We start from the raw sequence: 12,999 nt of genomic DNA on the forward strand, positions 1-12,999 counted from the left end.
AGACTTTGGTGGGAGCTGATAACTGTTTAATTATGCCCATACCTGGATCTGTGTGCTCAGATCATTGGAAGGTTAAAAACCGGAGAGACTGATGTTAGCCAGCCAACAGCTGTGAGAACACAAACAGTAGCTGTGAGAACCATGAACTGGCCTGTTTATATCTACTGTGGGTTTGCTTGATGCGTAAGGATTATTTGAAGGAAATTGTTCTGTTCTTCTTCTGCTTACCACGTTAGTAAATGCATCTAGATAACTTTGTTGTTGTATGCTGTAGCAGATAGCAATAGGACAGCTGATCACTGGGGGTTTATACCAGTTCATTTAAAATTATCTCCACCACTCACAAACAAAGGAGAGGAAGAAATTGTATTTATGCTCCATTACAAAGGGTTGTAGCGTATAGTCCTAAAATGGGTTATCCATCAGTGAAGTCAGCCGAAGACATCTCCTGTTTGGCTGCTTGTCCCCGTCCAGTCAGTTGTGCTGCCAAAGATGCTTGTAGGCCAAGCTGTGAACCAGATCGCTGAAACCCCCTTGGTTAAATCCTACAACAGACAGACAAATCAGAAATACTGGGAAACTACAGCCTTTGTTTCCTCCAAATGGTCTGGACTGCACAACGCCCAGCTGCATGTTTTGCAGCTGAGCCATCTGAAAACCTTCAGCTTCCTTCTGATAACTAAAAGATGAAGTTGCTGCAATCTCAAAACCTGTATTAGCAAAACTGAATAGTAATTCAGCTATACTGATAAGCCTCTGGTTAGAGGAATAGGCAAATTTCACATTCAGAGAGACAGTATGCAGTTTGGGGTACCTTCTGCACGAAACAGGAATGTGCAGATGTAAGCTTGACATTTCCAAGTAGTGAAATTTGGTCTAGTGCAAGAGTTAATAGGACTATCTGTGATGACTTTGTGTAGGACAGGATTATTTATGGTGAGATTTTTGGGGAGAGTGGCAACCTAAAAATGAAAAAAATCAGCCTTTAATTTTTTGGCTTATTAAAAAATACCGCTTTTGAATACATGTGTGGAGTAACCTAAGACATGAATTTACAGTACACTTGGAATTCTGCATAATACTCTGTGTAAACAAAGCATAGTTTACCTTTCCCTGGGACACAGGTTAACAAGCCTGTGTATTATGAGTTTATACAGCAGGGTAAGAAAACATGCATGGTAAGTCCGGTGGAGTAGCTAGACACAATAACATGCCCACATGCCCACATTTTTAATAGTAGTACAGAAGGAGTGTTTAAAAATGAGGTATATTCTTTACCTCCTTCAGGAAGAAGGACCATTGGTTGCCTTTTCATTTAGGGTAACTTAAAGAACATTTGCACTTATTTGTTCTTCAGTAAAGTGTGGGGAGTGGAAAGGCATTACTAGTTGTACGTGTCATTTCTTCTCTACTTGATATTTTCTGAAAAACTACGTTTGACTAAAGAACCAGTAAAGGTTTTGGTTGTTATTAATTAAAACCTGATTAACTGAGAGGGGATTTAATTTTAATCATGCTTGCTTTGTTTTAAAAATGTGCTTATTTTAAATGCTTGAAAAATATTTGGAAAAAATTTTCTTTTTCGTAAGAACCATCAACTTCTCAGCTTTAGTTGGGAAGCAAGCAGAGTCTCTTTGCTTGAGTCCTTAAGAACACACTTAATTGCTTTATAATGCTTTCATAAGATTTAAATGTTTCTGAAACAGGGATGCTTCCTGAATTATGGCTTTAGAAAGCTGTTTCTGTTTTAGAAAACTGGCCAGAAAAGTTGTCTAGAACAGCTAACATGGTGTTCAGCACTGCTAAGGAAACAGCCTTTCATCCTCTTTATATTTCTAAAAGAAGAAGAAAGATACTAAGAAAAAAGAAAAAATCACACTTCCTCCCCCTTCACCCCCCCTCCATCGCCCTCCCCCCCAAGAGAACACTGTTCAGTCCTTTATCCCCTCAGAAAGAAAGAAGGGGAGGAACATAAAATTCATTTTGCTTTCCTTTCCAGTTCCACAGCACTGCAGCATCTGGGCTGGGAGCAGCTTTTGCTTGAAGTTTGCAACCCCTCAGGACACGAGCGTCTCACAAGTTACACAGATTTGACAGCTATAGCATGTGTTACCACAGCCTCCCTGAACTCTCACATACCAAGCTGGATGTAGGAGGTCTTTGCCTACAGTTGCTGCTCTGGCCACCAAATGATTCTTTTAAATTTATTTCTGATTCTCTAAATTTGTTTATATAATTTGCATAAAGTTTCCCACATGGGCTGCATTGGCCTCGTGGATGTGGACCAAATATCTGTTTTGGCTTTAGGATCTAGAAAGCTAATTTCTACATCACTAAATTGTAAGTGCATGTGCCCTGAAAGGGATAAAGGTTAAGCCAAGTGTAAATATATTAACACGTTCCCCTTCTGAATATTACATGGTGCTCTTATTTTTCTAGTGCCAGAGATCAGTAACTTCTTCATTAGACTGAGTTCTAATCATGAGACAAAAAATAACCTCTCCTTCTCGGACTGTGATGGGCCTTCCTGATAAAATAAGGGTTGTTAGATGCTCACTGAACAGTGAGAACTTGCGGGGATGGTTAGAGGGAAAGGGAACAGCTGGATTGTAAAGACCATGCAATTCAGACAGTCCATCCACCACATGGCAGGGCCTGCCCTCCAGTGCTGGGCCAGTCTATGCACACTCTGGGCCTAACCTATTTAAGCTGGTCCATCTAATAACATGGCCCAAAGCAAATTAAGTTGTAGATATTCCCTTCTACCTCCAGCTCTTGCATTTAGTGGATGCCTGACCAGTCACTGTTTTTTCCTCTTCACTCAAATATTTCCAGTCAAGCTGAGTTATAAGTGTTTGTAGCCTCTGTTGTGTATCACAAGTATAACATACAGAACAGATTAAACTTTCTTTATACAAATACGTTTACATTTAAGAGTCTCCACCGGCTTTGTTTTACTGGAAAAAAACCTCAAAACTTGCAAGGCCCTGTATTTAATTTTGGAAAAGATCCTTTCTTAGTCCACTCTCCCATGTGCATGCATGTGCAAGGAGAATGTTTTTTCCTCTCTGTAGCAAATGGTGTAAGGATTCCTGGCAAAGCTCAAAGTGAAATCCATTATCATCTGTCAGTAAAACGACTTCTAAATTCCAGCTGGATGTTGTGCAACAGTCTCTTTAAAGAAAGACTACTGCATTTGGTATTGTAGTTCTACTGTCTCTAGGTAACTGAATTTTGGAAGTGTTCAGTGCTGCTGGTCAGCAAAAAAAAATCCAAATTCAGGTATCTCAGGCTTTATTCCTGCCCCTTTCCAAAACAGATCACAAGTTTTTATTCTTCTCCCTAAAGAAAGAAATCCAAGGAAAACATTTTCCCACTCTTCCAGAAAGCCAAACTCCCCATCTCCACTCCATTCTCCTGCATTTTCAAATCCTGCATCATTGCATGCTTTCTTCTGGCACAAAAGGAGTATTTTCCCTAAGGTTATAAAGTCTTTCATGGAGATCTGCTTTTATAGCAGTCCTCACTCTTACCACCATCCAAAAAGAGTGACTTGCACAGTAGTGCTGAGCACTCACTGCTAACATTTCTCAACAGCCAAACAAGGCAAAGTTTAAATAAGTAGGATTTGAAACATTATGCCATTATTGGTGCAAAAAAAAAAAAAAAAAGAAAGTTTCTAATCCATTAAAAACCAACATTAACACCATGGAGGGTAAACAGACTTGAGCTGTATGCCAGAGTTTGCAATGTAAATATTGATGAAAAGAGGTGGAGAGACATGGGGTGTTTATTTTTTTAAAAAACAGGAGATTATTTTTAAAAATAAATGTAAGCTGTACTAGAATTGGAGTAACTAAATGGCCTGGGCCATACTTCTTTGGCCTTGGTAGTCTCATTCAGTGAACTTTTAGTTAGATCATTTTTAAGTGGATTTTCTGAGGGTGATGTCTAATGGCATACTAACTAAATTGCCACATTATATACTATTCTGAAACTGTTGCTTCAACTTTATTTCCCCCTCATTTCTTTCTAAACCATTTTCCTAAGCATATAGATCTGGTTCAGTGAGCGCGTTTTGGAAAGAGGTACATGAAGTAATGACTATTTCCTGCTCTGTTTTGGCTCTCAGTCTTACTTGTGCCTAAAATCTGCTTTTTAGAACAGCCGTGATTAAACTTCCCAGTCCTAGGATGATATCACAAAACACTCTCATGCCTTACGGTGTCACCCACTAAATCCTTTACTCTTTCATAAACCTGAAGTGTAACTACTGTCTCCTAACCTCAGACTAGAAAAGCGTCCTGTGCTTCTCTCTTCCCCACCTGCATCATTCCCACTTCACAAGCTTTTCTTATCCTGCATCTCCAAAATTCAAAGTGGACCCCACACTGTGGCAACATAAAGAATCAAATCCAGTATTGCCCAGCAGGAGCTCATCTTTCACCAACACCTCTCTCCTGCCAGTCCTTGCTTCTAGACACAGCTGGTCCATGTGATCTGAGCTACACCTGCCAAGAACCCCATCCTGTGAACTCCTAGCACAGTGCTCCAATGAACATATTTATGCAGGTGGGGTCCTCTTCCTTGTCAGCTGTGCTGGAATGCCTCCTCTCTTGCTCTTTATTGGGCACCCCACTACCACCATTTCCTAGGCAATTATATGAAATAAAAGAATATAGGAAGGCAGGCTTCTGCGATAGCTGATGAGATGAGTTCAAAGCCTAAAATATGTAAAATTTAGGCCCTCCTATAGAAACTCCAGAAAATTTCAGAATTTACTTACTCCTGAGGGCATCAGGATTTAGCCCTGAACCTGTACAGTGTGCCCTGCAACTGCTGTAGCCCCAGTGACTAGGAAAAGCATAGTGAGAACCAGGTGATGGGGATGAGCAGGCTATTGGCAGTCTCTGCCTGCCAGGGCCTCATCTTGTACCCTCCTACCAAGACAGTGAGAGTTGGAAACTACTATGAAATGTGTCTTACCTTTGTAGAATTATCTGTAAGGGAGTAGTATTCTTTGGCTTCTTTGGAAGGACACTTTTGTGAAGTAACCACAAAATAAGGCAGTTTTCTGCCCCACCAAAGTCCAGATATATCCTTTGTGCAAGATTTTAACAAGTACTAACAATATGGGAAGTTGAAATAATTTGTGCTGTCTTTTTTTTCTGCAAATGACAGCAAAACCAAGGCTCGGTCAGAGTGATTTAGTTCTCAGAAAACTATTTATTTAAAGATCAAATGAAATAATTTTAGGAAAGATAAGCAGTATTTTCATCCCTATCAGATGCTAACACCTGCTTTAATGTAAAAGCTCCACTTACTACTGACAGATATTGTATAATAAATGTTACAAAGAAGATTTGGTAACGCTTTATTATCAATATTGTATAGCTTCTGCCCTGACCAGCAATTCATATGGATTCAGTAAACTTTAAGCAAATAAAATGTGGCAAGTTTTTATACTACATCATTGCAGAGGCTGAGTTCAAAAGGGTTTCTAATTAGCACTTTTCTTAGTTAACAAACTGCGTTAGCATAATTCCCATCAGTCAAATTCCTTAACTCACATTAAGAGCAGTCAGAATGAAAAAGCAGGCCTTTTTCCATCTCTCTCCATCTCATTACTTCAGACGAAGCAAAACATTTTCTGTGGCAGGGCTGCAGAATGTGGAGGGCCATGAATGGAAAAGGTACAGTACATAACTAAAATCTGGCCGTGCTCCAGATGCATTGACTTGCTTGTGCCAGTGCTTTCAGATCATGCATCCTTAATACTTTGTATCCAGTGATTTTTAAGAGAGGTGATAGTCAGGACTGGAAAATAATGTGGAGAGATTTGAGATAAACAGTTGAGCTCAGCATTTTGGTCCAATGTACCAGCTATGGTGTCTAAACTCTAATTCTTAACTACACACTTAGACCTGGAGTATGTAAATGTTGTAAAGTCATTGTGATTGTCATTGGGTATGTCAAATTAGGACTGTGAGCAAAATGAAAGAAAGCAGATTTCTTAGTTTTCTTTAAAATATAAGTTGAATGCCAACAGAAAGCTTTTTTTTGTGAAAACATCTTTTTTCACTTGCCTTGAATTATCTTTGCTTTTCTTCATCATCCCACAAAATCCTCTGATGACTAAACAATAATAATTTAAAGAAAACACTGACAAATTAGTTATTTTTCCTGCAAACTCCCACCAGTAAACCCTGAGTGCCATTACTACCAGTGCGGATCAATGAACTGCAACTTGTCTCGTTTCCACTTAGACAAATAGCTAACATTTGCAAGATTTAATTGAACTTTTTTTCTTTATTTTGTAACACCAAATAATGTTTTACAGGACAGAAGATTAATTAACTGAAAGTCTTCTAGTGTAATGTTGTTTAGACAACACTAGAAAGACAGAGCTGTGCCACCAAAAAGTGTGAGAGTTTGGATGGAATAAAAGGCTGAATCTGAAACTGAATCACTCCTAGATGGTTTTAATTTCAGAGGTGATGGAATTATATTTTGGAGATCATAACAGCTTTTGCACAGAAGGTTCAATCAGCAGCACTTTATGTTCCTTTTTAGAGCTTAGTACTTGAGATTCCAAGCTGGATCAAATATATCTCTGTTGTTTTGGGGCAGTAAGTTAGCCGTGGGAAAAGCTGATCAGTTCTGAAGCAAGGAAATTATTGACTACTAAAGCTCAACGCTTACCTCATTCAGACCTTGCCATCAGAGTTTAAGTAATTCTAGATGCTTTGAACAAGAGGCTGAGGCCCAGATCTGTAGGCACTTAGCTCCCCAGACACCTTGAACGACCTGAGCTTTTGTACCTGCCTTGCACACCTTCACCCACACACCCTGGATCACTGGAAGTATCCTCACATCTGATCAGGGTGCTGCTGGTAGGGAAAAAACAGGGCAGACTGAGCTGGATTACCCTTCTTTTCTGCCAAGAATGAGTGGATTAGCAATATGCAGTAGATACGATTGGCAGCACTGCTCATCCAGTGGTTCTAATAGATTTTGAGGAAATGTTAGTCAGTTGATTTACTACATGTACTAGGATACTGTTCAAATCAGAGACTTGGAGATCTTTCCTGCCAAAAACAGTGGAGTTCCCTGTAGAAAGCACTTAGTCCTTTTTTGCTTTTCAGAACATGGCAAAATCATGGAAAGCTTCACAGTGCCATAAACCAAGTTTTTTCCCCAAGTGTTCATGATAAAAGACTGCTGATGATGCAGCTTGGCCTTTGGGAGGCATTCCTCAAGGCTGCATTTGTTCCGTCATCGATATTTCATCAACTAGGCAGGAACAGAGTGATCTTCTGAAAGAATGAGTACATTCCTGATCCTGATTTGATCTATAGAAGTAATGTGAAGGCATGGAGAAAACAAAGGAGTGGCAGAGCTCAGAACCCTGGGAACCACTGCATCACTGCTCCGATACATGAACAAAGCAGTCTGTACATCTTGAACTGTGGTGAAGGGTGAGAATGCACTAAAGGCAGGCATTTGAAGCTGGAAGAAAATAATTCCAATTCTCCTAATGCAAATACTCTATGAGTGAGGCGTGGCATTATACCATTTGGGACTATGCTATGTGTTCAATGTCTCTTTGAACTGAGATATCTTGACCTGCCTTAACCTATTCATTTGCTCATCCTCCTATGCTGGTATCTAGACTTCTACTTATTTGGAATTTAAAGAATTGTTGAAAGGAAGAAACATTATGCACACATTTTCAACCATTTGTTTTTCTCAAGTCAGTGGGGAAATAGAATGTTTTAATCAAGTTTTGAAAGGCTCCTGACCTAGACAGGAAACTCTGGAACTCACTTGCATTAGACCTTTTAAAATCAGTCTGATAAAGATCAAGCTGGGGATGTTTTGCCCAGCTGCTTTCTGGGATATGTGTGAGAATTTGATGTGGTGTTTTTTGAGTGTTTTTTTTAAGTGCTTAAGACACTTCTGTACAGTAGTAGCTCTAAAACATAAATGTAAGAAAGAAAGAACAAGATAAAGCAAAGCTAGTTGTAATATCAAATATCTGTATTTTCAGTGTGGTTCAGTATGCATTTGTAAAGCTGGAGCTGCAAAACTCAGGTGAGACTCTTGATAGCAGTGGAAGAGCAAGGCTGTTCTCGAAGCTAACAGATGCTCAGTACTTAGTATCAATGAGATGAAAAGTACAAGCATAGGGAAGCAAACATCAGTGGGGATTCCAGCCTTCAGGAACAGATATATGTGTTACAGAGTTAACCTCTGTGCAATCTCTGCAGCTGCACTTCACCCGGAGCAGAAACAGTGGGATGTGTGTACCTGTTGAACCATGAAACGATAGTTATTTCCTATCTTATCATTTGGTTGTTTCACACTTACACTCATGACCTAGAGCTCTGGAACACACTCCAATTTATGAAAACATTCTGACAAATCTGGTGAAAGGTAGACTTGTTACCCGAGATGGAGCTTACAGTAGAGACCTTGATTATTGGCTAGATGGCAGTAGAGGTTATTTATGTTTTGATACACATGTGCACTATGTATTATACCACTTTGAAATTAAGCTTACTGTACTAGTGGAAAAGTTTCTAATATCACAGATCTACTCATCCCTATGCTAATGCTGCTGTGTTCTGTTACATCCAGCAAAAAGTGATTTTCGTAAGGACAGTTTACTGTTTGCCTCCATACTTCCTTCATATTCGTGGAATGCAAAGCCAAACAGCCTTCACTTGTCCCTTTTCAAGAATAGATTTCTAATTAATGTTACACAAATCGGCCAGATGCCTACTGCTCCAGGGCAGCAAGAGCTGTTTTCTCTCAACTTCCCAGTAGATTCCCAGTTTATGTGTTTCCAGTGGTCCCTCTGCTTCCCTTGTACAATTGAGGGTTTGGGCAGGAGTTGGGCTTTGGTTTGCTAGTGTAGTGATGTGGGCTCATGGCATGATAATTAATCCTCTTCATGGTGGGGGCAGAAGTAGCTGTATGAGCACCAGGACTTCTGTGTCCACTCAGGGAATGTCATTCAAGATGGTGGTTTAACTCCTCCAGCAGAAGAAGGCTCCCACGTTGGCATGGGAGTCTCCATGTCTCCACAGAGTCTCCACAGGCAGGGTGGCTGCACTTGGGGAGATCTTAAGTTTAGGCAAGGGAACATGTAGGGGAAGGTCTGGCAGCCAGTCCCTGTGATTCCCCAGAATGCTAGGAGAACCAGTAGTTTACAGACCACATAAAGTACACTATGGCAGGATCACTGGAGACTGAACTTGTACAAGCCCTGTGGTGCAGTACCAGTCACCAGCCCACCGGATGCTGGCAGGGCAGGGAAACCAGCCCAGCCCAGCCCAAATATCTTTCAGAGAATCAGGCAACATACTGATGCCACCATTGAGTCAGAGACCACCAGGATGATTTGGGTCTGATCCCCTAAACAGGTGTTGATGCATCTTGATGAGACTGTGCAACCCCTGTCTCTTTCATAAAGGAAATTGCCGTGCAAGGGATCTTTTCACAGTGTCCCTGGCCTCACTCTGTAGCTGACTGGGACAAGTTTCCTGGGGCCTCAGGGAATGGACACAATGAGATTCAGGCTTGGATCTGAAAAACCTGAGTCCCAGAGGAGCTCTTTTACATCCTCCACCTCCTCTTCTTCGATCCACCGTTCACAGTGTCCTGTGGAGCCCTCTGCTGCAGCCGAAGCTGGTGCCCCTCTGTGGCAGCAACTGCCTTCAGCCCCGCTGCTCTGGCTTTGCCTTACCACCTGTTGGTGGATGCAGTCTCTCAGGCAGCCTCAAGCCCAGGGAGACTAGACCCATTCATATCTGAAATGACAGGGGGGTGCGAAATTTTAAAATGGCTTGTTCTCCTTGGTGCTGCTCCCCCACAGACCCCTGTCCCCCCTGAGCAGCTGCCCCCTGCTACCCCCCAAAGCCCCTTGGAGCAGCTGCTGTCCGTCTGGCTGCCTTGGCCTCCTTGTCAGCTGTTTGATGTCACCCATCAATCTTCCATCTTTCCTGCAAAGCTCTGATGATCAAGTTTCACGTATCCAGGACTCTGGCCGTAAAGTCCCTTTCACTGGTATAATTAGTAATTAGAGGAATAATGTTAGCAAACTCCTCTTGGCATAAACAGACACTCAATCCCCATCTGTCAGGTCAGGAAATTCACATTAGGGCGAAGGCCCAATACAGGTTTTTCTTCTGAGGTGAATGACCGCACACGCTCCGCACTACTTAATTAAGCTGGCCACATGACATCAAGTGGGAGCTATTTATAAGTGACTACTTCAATTATAAACAATTTTCAGTGTTCTGAAAGTCATCGTGTCTTTCCTGTTATGAATCCCCATGGGCTTTGAAAGACATGGTCTCTCTCAGCAATGCTCTGTAACACTCAGTAAGGAGCCAGGGGGGTCATTCATGACTGGTGTTCAAGTCCGTGGTCTTTCTTGGAGTTGCACTGCTGAGATAACTCCATTCAGCGGAGTTATCCTGTCATTCAAGCATGACAGGTAAGGCAAACTGAGGACCAGATCTCTCACTGCAGACCTCTTCACTGCAGCTAACAAACTCCTGATACTCTGCAGTGGGTAAAGCTCAAGACAGACTGGTTCAGACTGGAAAAAACAAGGCAGTATGTATTTAATGTGGAACAGGCAAAATTGAATGTTTTATTATCCTGTAATAGCCACTATAACTCAAAGATAGGATAATTTAAGAAAGCCCTGTGCCTTGTGTTAGGTGGGAGACTGAAGTAGATGATCACAATGGCTTCTTCTGGGCTTATCATCTGTATTGTTTGACTCCTCATAAGAACTACTTTCTTCTCTTCTGCAGAGGGGAAGGTTCATATATGACTGAGGATCAAGCTTCTGGTCCTTCCATAATTATATGAGGGAAAGCCAGAGGTTGTACAGCTGGGCAAGGCCTCAGCAGCGGTTAAGATCAGAAACCCTTTTCTGGGTTTTTTGTTTCATTTATAGGTGTTGGTGCAATGAAAACAAAGATGAACAAGCCAAGTCTGTGGCTGTGTTCCATGCCTGTAGTTGGGCAGACTATAAATAAAAAACCACGGCACCACAACCAAGGGAATTCTTATGTGCCCAAAGTTTTGTGTTGCTCTGTAACCCAGTCCTGCCTGGTCTCCCCAGAAGGAAAGCAATCTCTTTTCAGGTTTCTGAGCTAAATAAGATGCAACAGCACATGGTTGTTTCAGGAGTGGGCAGAGAAGCTTGAGCCACACTCAGATAAGGACCCATTGCTAAATGGAAATGAGAAAATATGATCTGATTTTTCAAGCAGTATTTAACTTTAAATTACCCAGGCCACTCCTTAGCTCAAAGGGACCTACCTTGAGAGGGACAGGGTGAACCACAGCTGCTGGAGTGGGAAAGGAGGACTTTCTAAAGAAGGAGAGGACCTCTGAAATTTGTATGTTTCCTGTCATATCATTTTCTTTACAGGATTCGTAGCTGAAGAAGGACACAGACAATTATTTTTCTGTTGGAACTATTTCCAGATATTTTGAACACTGTGTCTCAGGGTACTAAAATCAAGCTGGACATTGAGTTCACTGTTAGATACAAAATATAAATTAATACAGCATGACAGGAGGGTTAAATTCATACAGTAGCATAACCTCATCCTTTTGATGCATACCTCACAATGCTGTCCTTATTTTAAACAACTTAAAAGTCTTTGACCTTAACAGCTCAATTGTATTGTCTTAAAATATTTTTCTGAATTATGTTCCTTGGCCTCAAAGAGGAAAGGTGAGCTAAAGGAAAAATAAACCAGTTATGTAGGATCACACTGGCATCCTTAACAACTGATAACTTAAGGTCACTTTCAGAAGCCCCTGTCACTTGAGCTTACTGAAAAAAGTGGTAACAACAGAGGTTTGCTATTTGGTAGGTGGAGGAGCATGAAAAACAGATGAGGTAATACAATTTGTATAACCACATACTATTGGATTTTGGAGAGAATGTGTGGCAGGAGAGGAGTGATGAGATGCGGACTCTGTTCCCGTGGGGACTGTGATCACAGTGGATCCCCTCTGCCAGCTCCAAACAAGCTGTGATCCTTGTGTCCCATCTCTGTTCCCTGGGCCTTGCTGCAGTTCTTCCTTTTTCCTGTTCATAGATACATGTTGTAGTTCAACCCCTTCTCCCCCATCCTTGCCCCAGTTTCTTGGCTCAGCTTCTCTCTGACCCCCTTCTCTGATTTGTGTCACTGGCATTGATTAGTTCACTGATCAGCATTTCTCTGCCACTCTGAGTTTACAGTAATGTCTCCCTACCTCTGTTTCTCACTATCTCTGTTGCTCTGCACCACTGCAGCTTCTCAGAATCTTCAATTACCCTTGGTGTTCACCCTATTTTCTGTCTTTTGTGGCTCTGCTCCCTCTCCAGCCTCGGGCTCTACGGAGACCAACTCCTTTACCTTGCACACGACTCTTACTAGAATTGATCTCTCTCCTGCCACACCTCTTCACCTGACATATTTCCAAATAGCTTGTCTCTCCATCCTTCTCCCCAAGCTGAGTCTTTCCTTTTAAGATGCCTCCTCCTCTTTTCTTCTGAATGTAGCCCTGTTACTCAGATTCCTGTCCTGAGCATTCCTATGTCAATTTTCTGCTCTGTATCAATTGGGTTTTATCCCTTCCCTCTTCCCTCTCCCTTCCACATCTGCTTCCATTCAGTAGGTCTTCTCCACCATTTTCTCTGATTGCCAGTAGCAGATCATCACAATCCTGAGGGGAGTCTGTCCTACCACTATTAACTGTAGGAGCAGTAACTATAAGAAGCAACCTACTTGACTTCTTATGCATGCAGGGAATGCACAAAATCCTCAGTGACTTCACATGCACAGCTCTGACCTGCGCATATCAAAATGTGACCTTTGAACTTGGCCGAGCTTTGATGCTTTTCACAATGAGAAAATGAGGAACAGTCCTGGCTCAAAAGCCATTCTTTCTGATAGGACTACATTTTCTTTTGAGCGCTAG

Source organism: Corvus moneduloides, chromosome 2 (assembly GCF_009650955.1).
Source record: "Corvus moneduloides isolate bCorMon1 chromosome 2, bCorMon1.pri, whole genome shotgun sequence".
In the NCBI taxonomy this organism is placed as follows: domain Eukaryota; kingdom Metazoa; phylum Chordata; class Aves; order Passeriformes; family Corvidae; genus Corvus; species Corvus moneduloides.